This window comes from Onychomys torridus, chromosome 14 (assembly GCF_903995425.1).
Source record: "Onychomys torridus chromosome 14, mOncTor1.1, whole genome shotgun sequence".
Classification (NCBI taxonomy): domain Eukaryota; kingdom Metazoa; phylum Chordata; class Mammalia; order Rodentia; family Cricetidae; genus Onychomys; species Onychomys torridus.
The window spans coordinates 7,261,530-7,276,826 of record NC_050456.1 but is presented as its reverse complement, the minus strand read 5'-3'; the positions used below and the strand labels follow the sequence as shown (position 1 = coordinate 7,276,826).

At 38.3% G+C, this 15,297-nt stretch overlaps 1 protein-coding gene across 5 annotated transcripts in view; it reads right to left on the bottom strand.

The window, feature by feature from the left end:
- Dgkb (diacylglycerol kinase beta) overlaps window positions 1–6,729 on the bottom strand; it is a 700,455-nt gene extending 693,726 nt beyond the window's left edge. For 3 of the 5 annotated variants that reach the window (XM_036205894.1, XM_036205895.1, XM_036205896.1), the window contains exon 1: window positions 5,971–6,408. The gene's annotated coding sequence lies outside the window, so the exon portion shown is untranslated. Of the gene's footprint in view, window positions 1–5,970; window positions 6,410–6,506 lie in introns of those variants that run through there. The other 2 variants (XM_036205893.1, XM_036205892.1) reach the window with 2 other exon arrangements.
- Window positions 6,730–15,297: the final 8,568 nt, after the last annotated feature.

Here is a 15,297-nt window from a genome sequence, read left to right as displayed (position 1 = left end):
CTCCACCTTCCCCGCATCCCCTCCCCTCCATTCCCATCTCCTCCAGGGGCCAATGACAGGTCCTGGTCCCACAGCCTGGATGCCTCCTAAACAGTTCAAGCTATTCAATTGTCTCACTTATCCAGAGGGCCTGATCCAGCCGTTGGTTCATAATTCATGTGCTTCCATTCATTTGGCTATTTGTCCCTGTGCTTTTTGCAATCTTGGTCTCAACAATTCACACTCTTACAGTCCCTCCTCCTTCTCAACAGTTGGACACCTGGAGCTCCACCTGGGGACTAGCTGAGGATCTCTGCATCCACTCCCATCCGTTATTGGAGGAGAGTTCCAGCATGACTGTTAGGGTGTTTGTCCATCTGATCACCAGACTAGGTCAGATCAGGCTTTCTCTCAACCATTGCCAGCAGTCTACAGAGGATGTATCATTGTGGATTTCTGGGGACCTCTCCAGCACTCTGCCTATTCCTGTTCTCAGGTGGTCTTCATTTATCATGGTCTGTTATTCCTTGTTCTCCCTTTCTGTTCTTGATCCAGCTGGGATCTCCTGCTCCCCTAAGCTTTCTTTCCCTCAAATCTTGCCCTTCATTACTCCCACTGTCGTCCAGGTTGTTCATATAGATCTCATCCATTTCTCTGTCATTGGGTGATCCCTGTGTCTTTCCTCAGGTCCCGTTTTCTAGGTAGCCTCCCTGGAGTTGTGTAGCAGTCTAGTTATCTTTGTTTTACATGTAGTATCCTCCTATGAGTAAGTACATACCATGTTTGTCCTTCTGAGTCTGGCTTACTTCACTCAGGATGATTTTTTCTAGATCCATCTATTTGCCTGCAAACCTCATGATGTTATTGTTTTTCTCTGCTGAGTAGTACTCCATTGTGTATATGTACCATATTTTCTTTATCCATTCTTCAGTTGAAGGGCATCTAGGTTGTTTCCAGGTTCTGGCTATTACAAACAATGCTGATATGAACATAGCTGAGCAAATGTCCTTGTGGTATGATTGAGCATTCTTTGGGTATATGCCCAAGAGTGCTACAGCTGGGTCTTGGGGGAGATGGATTCCCAATTTTCTAAGGAAGCGCCATATTGATTTCCAAAGTGGCTGTACAAGCTTGCATTCCTACCAGCAGTGGAGGAGAGTTCCCCTTGCTCCACATCCTCTCCAGCATAAGCTGTCTTCTGTGTTTTTGATCTTAGCCATTCTGACAGGTGTAAGGTGGTATCTCATTTTTATGAGTTCTACCTATCCCAATATTACTCTGGCTCAAGACTTTACAGCTAGCTTTTGAAATACAATTCTTTGATTTGTTGAGAAGGGCATTGATTTTAATTATTATAGAAGTGGGTCTTCCTGTTATACAAGGGGTTGAATTCAGTTGATTAGATCAACTATTCTCCAAAACTGTGTTTTGCAAAGTACTGATGTTTCAGAAATTACCCAGTAGGCCTTGGCTCTGGTCCTCAACACAGAAACTAGAAAAATGCTCACCTTTACCAGTGAGGAAAGAACAAGTTGGAGTAACCTCATATACTGTAAAGCCAGTGGTTAGAATCCAGACAGAATCTCCAGTAGAAGTTTAAAGCATAAAGATCCATCTTGAAAGGAAATACTCCAGTGTGTAGGAAAGACAAGAGGAGTTTGAGTGTCAAGAAATACATTGCAGACAGAGGAGCAAATGTAAGCAGAAACAAAGAGGTTAGAAATGGTGCAAACTCTGCCAACTTATACTAACCCGGGCAGGTAGTGAGCTTGCAGCTTTTTGCTTAAAAGCATGGTTTCCAGAGCTAGACTGTCTAGACTAAAGACTCTCATCTACATCTTCCAATTTGTGACTGTAAAAAAGTCACTTGACCCTGTCATCCTTCAGTTTTCTCCTTTATATAATGGGAAGGAAGAATATGGGTAAGATTGTCAAGTTAAGGGTATTGTCAAGATTAAATGTATGAGACTTATACAAGCACCGTCATGTAGTAAGCACACCATACACTCCACTCGCATTATCTTTAAGCCATAGGAGAGTGAAAGCCAATGTGCAAGGAAGCCAGTGTTAATAATTATTTAAAAGTCAACTGTCAACACTCTGCTTCCAACCTCAAATAGAAATGATACAAATGACAAAAGACTGAATCGGGACCAAGAGTTTATGTTTGCAAACCTCCTTCATCACATATGTGTGTGAGAACAGGTCTGTAGCATGGACCCTGTTTACAGAGCACATTCTTACCACCTTCTGATGTTAAGTTAATAGATTGGCTGATTTGGCAGCTGCCAGTCAAAAACAACTGAGTCAAGAACACTGTGTTTTGAATTTACAATCCAATGCAAACTTCCTGTTAAAAGGCAAGTCCTTCCTTTCAAGATGTTGACTCAGATAATCCTTAAAGAAAAATAAAATTCTGCCGTTTAAATTCAGCATGCTAAGAAAGCCCAATCCTAAAATACTGTTTGGCTTTAAGCCTATAACATTTTCACTTTATTCTTGTTAGTGTTTGTCTTCATTGACAAGAAGTTAAGTGGCATTAACCAGGTTAGGCTTGTTCACACTTGACAATTTACTGAAATGGACCATTTTGGTCTAATCCTCACTAGTTAAAGATAGTCTTTAGTTTTGCTGGCAGTTTTCAGGAAATGATTATGTGAAAACCAGCAGTATTTCCATGCACTGTTTTATCTCATCATCCCATAATATTTCTTCATCTTTTTTTCTCTTTAAAAAAATATGTAAGGATTGCCCAAAGGTAAGCCTAATCTAATTTTATAGACGTTATAGATGTTTGAGTCTCTGCTTTGTCCTTGACTTTGAAGGTCTCTACCCCAAACATGGCCCAAGAACTCATATCTCCAAATCTCACAGAACAAAACAGGTACACATATTTTGATAGCAGCCTCCTGGGGAGTACTTCCTTCTTGGAACTTTTAAATTATTTCCTCCCTTATTAGCCCCATCATCTTTTTTCCTGGCACCAACCCCAGTTTCATTTCCACAGTTTATAAAGCCAGGAATTGAAATGGTGGCTATGCCAAGTTTGGGACTTGGGGTCAATTGAGATTCCAATTTTCATCATTCCTATCTCAAGTATAAAGAGAGCGAGGTAATCTCTCTTACCTAGAATGATTTCTCCAGTAAGTCCAAATAACAGTACCTACAAAAATGATGCTCTTAGGCGCCTGAGCCACAGCAGAGTTCTTTCCTAATAGAACAGGTAACAAAGTGACTAGGAATGTGAGTCACACCAGGGAGGCTATCCTAGCCTACCACTGTCAACTGTATTTTCTTCAACATATTCTCTTGTTAAGTTCAGTATTGGGTCAGATTTATCTTAAATGGTAGCAAATATCTTCCACCTATAGCTTTTGAACCATAAATAAGACAACATATTCAAAGTGCTTTATTTGCAGTTACTGAATTTGTAGTAATTGTCAATTGCCCTTTCTTTACGTGGTAAGAAACCATACTTGGTAAGAATGCAAGAAGCTTCCAAGTACTTGAATCTACTTCCTTCTAATACCCAATGACGAACAAGTACACAGAACTCCTCCTTGAGGTTAAATTCCATATCAACGTTTCATGATAGAAAAAATTCTACAGAAAGGGGAACAATCTTCTTCCCAGCTCTGCCTGGAGCTTCCTGTGTGCAGAGGTGCTCTGGCTAGAGGTATTACTCCTAAGGGAGTTCTGTCCTGTCACTGTTGTGCATAAACAAATAAAGCTCTGATCCTGAAGCCAGCCAGAAAAGGATAATACTAGAATGGCTTCTCTAGCCGTGCATGACCTCAGTCATTATTAGTAGGCAAATTTAGACTCAGAGAACAGCTACTAACTTTGAGATTTCTGACTCTGGCTATTTCTTCCAACAGCATTCACAGGAAAGCATGAGTCACAAGCTCCTTGCCTACTTCAGACACTGTCCCAACAAATTGCACTAATGATTTAAACATTAAAATAATTTTGCTGCAAAGTAATTTTGACAGTCCTCTTCCCAGGTACTGTACCTACTCTTCGTGCAGTATGACAACACCCTGAAGTATGAAGGAAACACATTGCTATGATTCGGCTCTAATAAGCTCCTGTCTTTGAAGACTCTTGATAAATGGCTGCAAGTTCTTAGCCTAGTTTTCCTTTAGTTGGCTGAATGTCTAACTTCAAGCACTCAATGTCTTTAGAGTATTATGGAACTGCTTGGAAACTCAGAGCAGTATATTTGTTTGTGTATGGATGCTTCTTCCTCCCCTCTCCCGTCTCTCTCTGCCTCTGTCTGTCTCTGTCTCTCTCTCTGTCTCTCTCTGTCTCTGTCTCTCTCTGTCTCTCTGTCTCTCATTGCTGTGTAAAATGTTTACCTATCTTCACATAACAAACACATTCCCTGGATCACATGTTACTCACTAACTCACAGAGTTACATTTAGGGATTATTCATGAAAAAATTTTATAGGCAGGAACCTAAAATAATTGGTTATTCCAACCACAAAATTGCCACATTACTAAGTGAATTCTTACATCTAAAGATTTCTGAGGTGAGCGGATGATTAAACAAAACAACTCTGGTTACTCCTTGGCTTGTCTTATTTGGAAATAGATTGGATGGTTTAGGCAGAGTCAGAAAATTGTAAACTAAAATGGCAGGATAGTTGCAGCCCTGGATTTCCTCTTTTATGTGATAGAGGATTTCAGAGTTACATTCATTTTACAGCAATTGCTAATCGTCTCTTCCTCATTTTTATACAGTGTCTCACTTCATAATCTGAAACTCCCTGTGTTCCCCTGTCTGGCCTCAAATTTATGACAATCCTCCTGTTTCAGAACTGGGTAGGATAACAGGTGCAAGTCATGTCTGGCCACAGAATTTGCCTCAAAAGTTTGAAATGACTTTGACCTATAAAAACCCATGATAGTATAAGTGCAAGTTTCTATTTGAAGATCCTGGAGTCCCAGAGCCTGTTTTAGGAAACTTCTGCTGTAACTATAATTGTTCCTGGAGTAAAGTATAGTGAAACAGTCATTTCTCCAGTGATCCTCCAATGAGTCTAACATACCCGTTCTAATTAAGAGATTCTTTTGTTTCTCTTCTCTGTTTGTTTCTGCCATTTGAAAAATTAGGGGTGGTTTTCCATGAGAGTGAAACTGGTCATATAATCCCACTGTTTTAAGTTAATTATTTCTAGTTTCCTTTTTAGAAAAGACCTTCAGTATCCTGCCAACATTTTGTTTATTTGGTAATTTGCTTTACAATGGGCTAGCCCTTGCTGACCTATTTTTAAGAGTTGGTTATCTGCAGTTTGAACAAACAGGCTGGAGTTGTTTTTGAAAGTTCTTAAGCCTTCATTTTCTTCTTCCAGTGAACACAGTCCTGCTAAGTAGTAAGTACAATGACATCTAGGTGAAAACCACCCCTTGGAAATCTCGAAGATTTCAAATCATACTAGCTAGGCAATGGAGATAATTGTAGCAATAAGAACCTGGGAGACTCCACCCCACCCACTGGGAAGAATTTGAATGTTTATCATATCATCAGTGTAGCTCAGACTGCCACCATGAAGCTAGCTATAGAACAAGTTCACGTTTAATTTTAATATTGTAAAAGTAAATAAAAGACATGCTTGTTTCGTTTGCTTGCTTGTTGACAAATCAGAAAATGAATCTGGAATGAAATTTAGGACAAACGGGGCATTTAACAATCGAAGCCGGCTTCTATGATTCCTCTCCATCCACCCCCACAGGCAACCTGCCTGCCATCTCATCAGTAACTTTCAGGGGGTCACACTCACTCGCCAGTCTCCTTGCCTGTAATCACAATTAACTGAGCACTTTGCCCAGGCGACTAATAACTAGCACATGCTTTCAGATATGCATGGAGAAGCCGAAGCTCTGCTTCCCTAACTTTCCTCGCCATTTCTTCTCAGCTTCCCTTCCCCCGCACCACATACCCAGAGGCCACTCAAACTGCCAACCAACCGTGCTGAGTTGAACTTACTGCAGCGTGATGCAGGCGAAGGCTAGGCGCATCTCGGAAGAGAGAGCGACAGCTTTTCCGGAGAGGAACTGGGACCAGCCAGCTCTCAGGATCCTTTCCAATTCACACGCACTCTGCTCAGTCAGAAGGCTCCCACACAGCCCGTCTTCCCCCAAGAGCAGAGATTCAAGAACTCTGCTCAGAGCATCCTCCTCCCTGCTGCCACCCCCTTTCAGAACACACGGCCGGTTGGAACTAGTGACTGAAAGATGGAAGTCTTCTTCCAGGCAATGTCACGGGCTGCCTGCAACCCACCACTCCCAGATCATTTGCAACTCAAAAGCAGCGGAGGCTGAGAGCTGTAGGCTTCCGGAGCCTGAAAGTCAATTTTGGCATCTCCTCTTCCCCACATCTCACTCCTCCCACTTCACCCTCCTCTGCCGAGGCCACCTCCAGTCCTCTGGTCTTTCGCACAGGCTAGGTATTGCAAAGGCTTGTTTCCTTATGCAAACCACTAGGCATCAGGAATGAAACTGAATTTGTCAGAGAGGAAATACCTGTTGTCCGTGCCTAAGGCTCTTCTCTCATCTCTCTTGGTCCACGATTTGTGTGAGAACGCGTTGATTCGGGAAGTGTGTGCAATGTGTGTGTGGTGGTGAGGCGGCGGTCTGCGTGGCTGCAAGCTACAGCTCTGCCTGGCTGCTGAGGCTGCTGTTGCTAGTATAGCGGTTGGAGCACCGGGGAAATAAGATAGGGAGACAGGGCTTTCCAGCTGTTTAACTGCTGGCTGAGTTATGATCAGACGGTGGGGGAAACAATGCAGGCGTTAGTAGCTGTTATTGAGACTTCAGCTGGATTGTCTGCAATTGTTGTCATTTAGTGTACATGTTTCCCTCCACCAGAAATCTGCCTGTCTCCTCTCTCCTTGTTACTCAAGTGTATACTCTGGCTACTCGGTGATTGCCCACTCCCCTCATCCATTTAATGCTCTCTGTTGCTTCATTCCTGCTTGGTGACTGAGAGCAGGTGAATGGAAGATGAATGAGGATCAACTACAAAGGCAGGTGATGAAGAAGGAAAATGGCATGCAATTGTAACCAATCAGGACACAGATAATATGCTAAAAGTAATGTATTGGGTAATAAAAAAAATATGTAGAGAGAGAGCATCTAGTTACATGATCCAATGTGTGCAAAACCTGCTAGCAATTAAGGTGTATGTTCACTTCCTTTCCAAGGAGGGTTATACTGATGAATGGGTTGTGATGGTTCTTAGCCTCCTCACAGGATATCCACTGTGGTTTCAACATACTAGCGTCAGTTTGTAAGATGCAAACGCTGGAGAAGCCTACCTGTTATTCCTGTGGATACACACTCTCCCTCCTTGATTATTCACTCACTGCCCCTATTTATCTTCAACATACAATGATATGAAATCATTAGCCAGCAGAAGTTACAGACATTCTTCCCAAATGATTAGCAGCATCTTAATGTCTACCATCATTTGATCTAGCAATAGTTGTGTTCATATTATAGTTTTATAATAGATCAGAAATAATGAATAACACACACACACACACACACACACACACACACACACACACACCTTTAATGAACAGTACTTAGGCTCTTGTTAGATTTCAGTTTTCTGAGTTAAAAATAACTAAATCTTTTTAATTTTATTTGTAATGCATATATTTAATAATTTCTGCCTTGCTATGAATGCTTTTTCATATCTGTAATATTTATACTCTATCATAGATCTTATATAATCTAGGTTAAACAAAATATATAAAAACATGAAAAAAGTCAAACCCTGGTAATATAACAAATCCAAAAAAAGGAAAGAGAAGTCTGAAGAATTAATAATGTATCTTCTCTTGATTTGTTTTATCTAAGAAAGTTATAGCTGTTAGCTAAATAAGGACTAATTAATGAACAAAGCATTTATCAATTATTTAGTAGTTATCAATTTACAAAAAAACAGACTTTATTATAATTACAGTGAAAATAAAATATCAATACTTTATTTGAAAAATCATATACCATACTAAGAAATTTTAAGTATAAAATTTTAATAAAAATATGATACCACATTTCACCCTTTCATGGCTTTTTTTTTGGTGGGGAAGTGCTAAGTAGCACATAAAAACACAAGTCATTAAAATGCAAAGAGTAAATTCTAAAGTTTCACGCATATGTAGTGCAGACAAAATAAGGGATTAATCTCCACCTCTGAGAAATACGTTCTAATGAGAAAGTCTGTTTTATTTCAAACTCACTCTAACAAATAGTCCCAGCATCTGAAAAGTCCAGTGTATAGTCTTTCAGCTAACAGTCTTCCATCTCCTGGTCTGTCTTCCTGCTCATGGTCTTCCAGCTCATCGTCTGTCTTCTAACTTGTAGTCTTCCAGCTTATAATCTATCTTTCAGCTGTGGTCTTCCAGTTCATGTCTGTCTTCTAGCTTGTGCTCTTCCAGCTCATGGTCTGTCTTCTAGCTCTTGGTCTTTCAGCTCATGGTCTGTCTTCTAGCTGGTGGTCTTCTAGCTCATGTTATGTCTACTAGCTTGTCGTTTTCCAGCTTATAGACTGTCTTTCCGCTCATGGTCTTCCAGTTCATGTCTGTCTTCTAGCTTCTGCTCTTCCAGCTCATGGTCTGTCTTATAGTTCTTGATCTTCCAACTCATGGTCTTCCAGTTCATGGTCATCTACTAGCTTGTAGTCTTCCAACTCATGATCTGTCTTCCAGCTCATGGTCTGTCTTCCAGCTCCTGGTCTTCTGGATCATGGTCTGTCTTCCAGCTTATGGTCTTCCTGCTCATGGTCTGCCTTCCAACTCATGGTCAGTCTTCTAGATAGTAGTCTTCTAGCACATCATCATCCAGCTCATGGTCTTCCAGCTCATGGTCTTCTTGCTTTGGTCTCCAAAAGACTGGGATCAGAAACTATCACTGCTACTTAACACTTGCAATTCTGTCTTAGCCTTTACTCTTATTTTGAAATCTAAATTTTACAAAAAGCAATGATTTTTTTCAATGTCTTAATTTATGTGTTTTTTATTTAATTTTTTTTTCATTTCAATGTTAACATCTGATCTTGGTCAAAATGGAAGTGACCCAAGATATTGAAATAATTGTAACAACTATTAAAATCTAGTTAAGTACTTTTTTAAAAATTTGCTGACAGCGTTGCTGAGATTTAAAAACAAATAACAGAACTTCTGACCAAATTCAGAGCTTGGTGATGGAGGAAGGGACTCTTCAGCAGAGGACTGAGGACTGATCCTCAGTTTTGATGCTTACAACTAGAAGACTTTCCATTTTATAAGAAAACTTGAAATCACTGCTTCACAGGACTCTATTTCTTTCTCTAACATGTTTCTGTGATTAGATTTAAATGAAAATCTTCATGAGTATTTTTACATAACTAGTAAATCTAAAAATAGTAAGAAAAATAAAAACTGCTTTGTAAATATTCATTTAAAAAATAGCACATCAAAACCCCCTGTTTTTTAGGTTTGTGTGTGTGTGTGTGTGTGTGTGTGTGTGTGTGTGTGTGTGTGTGTAAGTGCTTATGCAGATATGTACACATGAGGGTGGAGGCTAGGAGTCAGTAGTGAGTGTCTTCTTCTATTGCTCTAGGCCTTGTTTTCTGAGACAAGTCACTCAGGAGCCTGGAGCTCAGTGATCTTACCAGGCCGCCTTGCCTCAGTGGACCAGTGGTCCTCCTGTTTCTGCAGTGATAGACATGACCCTCACTAAGCTTCTGATATAGATCCCAGGGACCTAAACTCAGGTTCTGATGCTGATGTGGCAAACATTTTGTTGACACAGTTACCTCAGCAGCTAGAATGAAGCAATCTTAATTTTCATCTAAATCTCTTTCACTGTCAACATGGGACATCTCACATGGGACATCTCAGTCTGAAGTAATTAACAATACTCCTTTCTTGCAGGAAAGCCAAAATTGTATTAGGGCTAGAGTGACAAAGAAACAAACAAAACAAACAAAAACAAAAACAGAAACCATTGTGTGTATAGTTTCCTTATATATTGCTACATATGTCAAAAGGTTTACAGCATGACTATCCAGGGTCAATAGGATATGAATAAATAAAACAAAGGAGTAAATAAAATCATTTATGGCAGCAAGATGTAGATATTTGAACTCGTTCTGTCTTCATTTTGCTTGTGCATACATGTAGCACTATAATGATGTGACTCACTGGGCATGGCCTCCAAGTATCCTTTCAGATCTATCACCCACAAACTCAACAGCACAGTGTGATTAATATCTGCCCCTCAAGACTCCCCAGAAATGAGTTTCTTCTCCACAAATACAATTAATGAATTTCCTAGAATTTCACCCCAGCTCAGCAAGGAACTAGCATCAAGATATTCTTATCCTAAGAAGCCTATAGAGCCTCCTTCACTCACTGCTTTCCAAGGCTCTGTCCAGTCTGGAGGAGGCTGGACTCAAGAGGGTTAAGAAAAGCAACTCCTTACAAGCTTCTGAATGAGCCTGTGTTCCTAAAACGACAAGAGCTTTAATTAATGTTTAGAAATTACATGACATGTTAATTATATCTTCAAAGACAGTGGAAAAAGGAATAGTTCAGGTGATCATAAGGCCTGCTTTTAAAGAATATAGATTTGATAAATAAATGTATTCTTCTATGCAATATTCAATGTTTTATGTTTCAGGAAAATCAAATTCTTAATAACTTGATTTAAGTCTTATTAACTTTGACTAGAACTCTGAGAAGAATTACTTTCTAAATTGAACACTCTCCTGAGAACTTTTTCACTAGTTTCAAATCTATGAATACTGTATATAGGTTGGGAGGTTAGGGATACAGAAAAGATTTCATTCTATTGTGTTCATTTTAAAAAGAACAACAACCTTCACATATTAGATTTGAATGGGCCCTTAGACCGCATCTAATCTGATTCTCATCTTTTACAGCAGAAGACGGCAACACAGTAGATGACCACCACCTACAGCTGAAAAGCAATGTCACCAGTCTTCCCACTGTGACACAAAACAGCAGATACTTCAAATCCCAACTAGGTCAAGATGTGGCCTTGAGAAAATAGCAGATACTTCAAGTCTCAACTAGGTCAAGGAGATGTGGCCTTGAGAAAATTATCTTTTTCATACTTTTGCTTGTGAAGTTATAAACAGAAACACTATAGCATGTACCCCATAAAACTGTGGCTGAAGAATTAAAGGAACATTGTACAAGTAGATCATGTGACATACACATGGAAACATAAACACACATATACATATGCATATACATACACACATGGGATAGTGGTTTTTATGACTAGTGCACCATCTCTTCATTCAAAGTATCATTTCTAAGGTTAAATATTTGGGTACTTGACTCAAATAATTTTAATTTACTTATGTATAAATGAATTTATAACTGAGTTGAGATCACAGAATCTAAATGACTCATTTAGAGACAAAAACACAGTTTTTAAAATCAGAAACAAAAAGTTATTTCCTCTGTTTCAGAGAAGGTAATTGGTGTTGTAGAGTTACCTGAGCAAGAATAATCAGTCACACAAATTAATGAAGAAGCCATTCAGTCAAACTTTCATAGGCACACACAGTATGAGAAATCCTACGCTAGGTACATAATTAAGGTTCTGCAGAAAATGCAGCAAAAGAGGATCTGGAGCATGAAATGGGAAATCTAAGACAGAGAAGTTGTAATTCTGCAACTGAACTTTTCTGTGGAAAATCAGCTGTAATACAGTCTAGCCATTTATCTGGCTGTCTCCATGACAGATGTAGAGCACAATGCGATTGATTTAGCAGTGGACGTCCACATAGAGTTCCTGAAAGTGTCTATATTCTATATTGCATGCCATCACTTTATTCCTGAGGTTAGTAATTGATAACAAAGACAAGGAATTCATATTCTGGGGTGACTGTCTTTATTGTCTTCTAAGAAATCGGAGAAGTGGGTTTTACAACACTGTGCTGTGCTGATTCCCTTGAAGGAATCCTGTCACCCTCCCTACTGTTCTAAATTTCTGTTGCTTTAAAAGATTTTCAGAAGTATGTTCACATTGTTCACTGCTCTATACCAGACATTATTCAGATTTTAAATTGCATTGAAATTCAATAGAACCAAATAATAATCTCAAATGTCATTTTTTAAAGAACAGATTGTTTCTTGATAATTAATACCTAAGTTACAACATGACCTATAAATTTAAATCAAATAAACACATTATTTTTAAACTATTTAAATGATTACATCTGAACAGCAAAGAATATACCTTAAAGAAGAACACTTTAAGTGAAAATGCAGAATTTTTTTGAGTTCAGACCTTGAACAGCATTTTGTAGTATCTTTTACAGTTACTGAAATTTTTTTTATTGAATTGAAACAAAGATTCCTCTAACATCATAAAAGATGGATGAGCTGAAAGGTGGAGCCTGAATATGTTTAGCAGGGCTGACAGCCACACATGATAGTTGTTAAAAACCAATAGGCAAGCAGTTTGGTTTGATGGTAGGTTTAATAGCACATTGCTGAAATCATAGGTACAGTATGATTGTGAAAATTTCATAACAGAATTTATTATCATTATCTTCACTGTTAAAAATCAGCCATCTGCGTAGTGTTTGTCCTTGAAGGTACTTGCAAAAAAACAGAATACATTTCTTCAATTAACCTGCTCAGTCTCTACTGGCTGGGAGATAAATACGGATATTAAGATAATAAAATGTGCTTGCAAAAGGAAACCTCATTTTAGGCTCAATTAAATCACTTAAAACTGAAATCAACTGTTCATTGTGATGGCTTTTTATTGTGAAATTTCTCTGCCTCCAGCCTGAAGAGTTGACCAAGGAAAAGCTTAATTATCTATGTGACCCACACAGCAATATCTGTTAAAACCCGTTCATTTGATCTTACAGTGAACAATTTTTGTCCATGTATTATAACCAATTCTAAAATGACATATTAAAAGAACAATATAAAAAGGATTGCTTGAATGAGGGGCATTGTCAGTTATAGTCTATTACTTGTTGTTATGTTATTTAGAGTTTTTTATTCTTATCAATACCAATAACATTATTTATATATATATATAATGTTATTGAAATTCGGCTTTATAGCTCATCTTGAAGTATTGTGGATAGAATTTAATTATTTGTAAAAATGAAAATAAAGGTATTTTTCAAAGCTGGAGAATCCAAAGATTTGAGTTTGATATCCTGAACCCAAATAGTGGAAGGAGAGAATCAATTCGTTGTCCTCTGACCTTTACATTTATGCTATGGTGTGTGTGTGTGTGTGTGTGTGTGTGTGTGTGTGTGTGTGTGTGTGTGAGAGAGAGAGAGAGACAGAGAGACAGAGAGAGAGAGAAAGTGTTTGTGTGTGTGAGCATACACATTAAGCAATTAAATGCATTTAAAAGGTTTAATTTTGATACTTTGATTAATAATACATATGTACAGGCTGATGTTCAAATGGTTTGCCTAACTAAGATGCCATTTTAAGTCTTCAAATAGTCATTATTACATGTCTTCAAAAAATAAGATTAAATAACACAATGGATAATTATATTTTTAAAAACAGTTACTTTTTCCCTCAACTTATATGGCATAAATTCAAAGATAATATTATCTTGAATGATTTACCCTAAAATGATTTCCCAGTTTAAATGTTTTTATGAAAGACAAAATAATGTAATAACTTTTACATCATTTTGTCTTTAGAGAGAGAGAGAGATCGAGAGGTGAGCTTCAACATTATAGGGCACAACAGATCCACCTTCAAATATATTTTTACGCATCACTTCTAATGGGACTAACATGTGAAATCTTTCAACCATTTAACTATTCTGGGTTCGCTGAGTAATAATATTATACTAAATAATACACATCTGCTCAATTTGTAAGCAGTAACATTAGCAATTTAACATAGCAACAACTGACCATTTGGTTTGTCTGAGAAGAATGGGCTTCTTGGCTGAATGGTTAGGGAGATCCATCTAGTCATATAATGAAAGAAAGGAAAGAGATAACCAGTAAAACGGGAAAAACATTGCCAAACAGAGTAATCACAATGTTCATGTTCAGCTGTTGTAAAATCAAATATTTTGCCTTGCTCTTTCTGCCTTATCCTTAACTCATTCTCCATCAGATTATATTATAACAAATGCATTTTATCATTTTATGAATTCTTCACTTTGATGTATACCGTGTCTTAATCTAATACAGTTAATTTAGCTCTATTCTGATTAGTTATTGGCTGGAATGTTCTTTTCTCTTTATACTTATTAACCCAAGTCTTTATACTTAGAGAAGCCTTCTTGTTCACAGCACATCTGTGTAGTGGGTAGCCATCCCAGCATTGGCCTGGAAGTTTCAACCCCCATTGAGGCTTCAGTAATGATCATGCCCACAAGGCGGGGCAGAGGAAGGAGCGGAGGACCGAGGAGCAGGAGGAGGTGGTCTCTTGGTTCCGGGACGCGGGACACTAGAGGTGGACCGAGCAGAGTTCTCCAGAGAACACCGCCGGACTACCCTTTACCTTTGCCTGCAACCTACCCCTTCATTTGTAAGTTACCCCACAAAATAAACCTCCCTTTTAACTACGTGGAGTGGCCTTAATAATTTCACCAATACATCTGTTATTTACACATTTATTTACTTTGAAGTTTTGTCTATAATCCTCCCATGTGTTTAGATTAGCCACATTCAAATGGGTGTTAGTTGACATTGACATCTACCATACTTTTTCAACTGCTTTGTAACCTTTGATTACTTCTTTATGAGTTTTTCTTTGTATCCCCTTCTCTCATTTTCATTGGACCTTTATCTAATTCTATTTTTAAAAGTTTTATTACAATTTTTCATACAATGTATTTTAATAATATTCTTTTCTCTTCCACAGCTCCTCCCATATCTTCCCCATCTACCCAACTTAATGTCCTTTCTCTCTTAAAAACAAATAGAACAATAAAAAAAGCAAAGCAGAACACCAAAAACCCATAAAGCAAAAACAAACTAAAGAAAATTAATAAAAGAAAAAATACCAAAACAAAATAAAAATCAATAAAAACTACAGACACACTCACACAAAATGGAGTATGCTTATAAGTATAAATAGAACTGATAAAGAAGAAAGGCCATTAGAGGAAGATGAGGAGCAACAATCCTAGCAGGTACCTCCTAACAGAGCAGTAAAATTCATGAGGTGAATACAGAGCACAAAGAGACTTGGGAAATCAATTAGAGTTTGGGGATCTACCAGTCTTCCCACAGTCCTTGACAGAGCTGACAGGCTGAAAGTCAGCAGCAATATAACTGAACTCTGAT